This window comes from Schistocerca serialis, chromosome 5 (genome assembly GCF_023864345.2).
Source record: "Schistocerca serialis cubense isolate TAMUIC-IGC-003099 chromosome 5, iqSchSeri2.2, whole genome shotgun sequence".
NCBI lineage: Eukaryota > Metazoa > Arthropoda > Insecta > Orthoptera > Acrididae > Schistocerca > Schistocerca serialis.
In genome coordinates, this window is record NC_064642.1 from 624181390 (window position 1) to 624182752 (window position 1363).

General features: G+C 47.8%; 1 pseudogene; it reads right to left on the minus strand.

Moving 5' to 3' along the window:
• Window positions 1–391: 391 nt before the first annotated feature.
• LOC126482925 (5S ribosomal RNA) lies at window positions 392–511 on the minus strand (annotated as a pseudogene).
• Between the last annotated feature and the right edge of the window lie 852 nt (window positions 512–1363).

Sequence of the window (1363 nt, forward strand, 5' to 3'; positions counted from 1 at the left end):
TGGCAGTATTAAATTCTAAGGAATAAAAGAAAGACCCACCACGAAATAATTATCCGAATGAGACGGAAATCCGTAGATGTGACGTGCACTTACAGGCAGACAAATGTTCACAATTTCAGAAAAATTGAATTATTTATTCAAGAGAAAGAGTGAGTCAACTATGTTTTGGTTCACCACCTCTGGTCCATAGCACTCCGTCTTCAGGCCACAAGTGGCCCATCGGGACCATCCGACCGGCGTGTCATCCTCAGCTGAGGATGCGGATAGGAGGGGCGTGTGGTCAGCACACCGCTCTCCCGGTCGTTATGATGGTTTCCTTAACCCGGAGCCGCTACTATTCGGTCGAGTAACTCCCCAATTGGCATCACGAGGCTGAGTGCACCCCGGAAAATGGCAACAGCACATGGCCGCCCGGAGAGGTCACCCATCCAAGTGCCGGGCCACTCCCGACAGCGCTTAACTTCGGTGATCTAATGGGAACCGGTGTATCCACTGCGGCGAGGCCGTTGCCTCTGATCCACAGGCAAGCAGTTATTCAGTTTGACCTTGATTGATAGAGTTGTTGGATGCCCTGCTGAGGGATATCATTCCAAATTCTGTCTTTACTGCCCATCAGGGCTCAAGTTCTACCACCGTCAGTGAGATTCCAGGTCGACGATGTGTCTGGAGACACCCCGGACAGTGGTGAGATACTAACCTGACTGTCGCCCGACAATCAGGAGTGATGATAGTCTAGGGTGCCATTTCTTTTCCTATCAGGACACCTATGGTTCTCATCCGCGGCACCCTTACAACACAGCGTTACGTCGACGATATTCTGTTCCCAGTTTTGTTGCCCATCGTAGCAAACCATCCTAGGTTTACTTTCCAGCAATATAATGCCTTGTCACACACGCCGAGAGTTTCTACTGCTTGCCTCTGTTCTTGGCAAACCCTACATTGGCCGAAAAGGTCGCTGAATCTCTCCCCAATTGAGAAAGTTTCGATCATTATCGGCAGGACACTCCAACCATCTCGGGATTTTGACGACTGAGCGCAACATCTGAAGAGAACTTGGCGCGATATTTACCAGGCGGTCATCCAAAAACTCTACCAACCAATGTCAAGCCGAATAACAGCTTGAGTAACAGTGACAAGTGGACCAACGCGTTATTGACTTGCTCTATTTGTGGAGCTATTTCTCTTGAATGTACCATCCAATTTTTGCTGAAACTGTAATCATTTGTTTGTCTGTACATGAGTATCACATGTACCGATTTCTGTCTCATTCGAACAATTCCTTCGTGGTGCGACGATTAATTATTTTTTGTTTGTCTTAGAGTGTACACGCAATAGTCGATAAGTTGGAGTATGTAGGTACGTA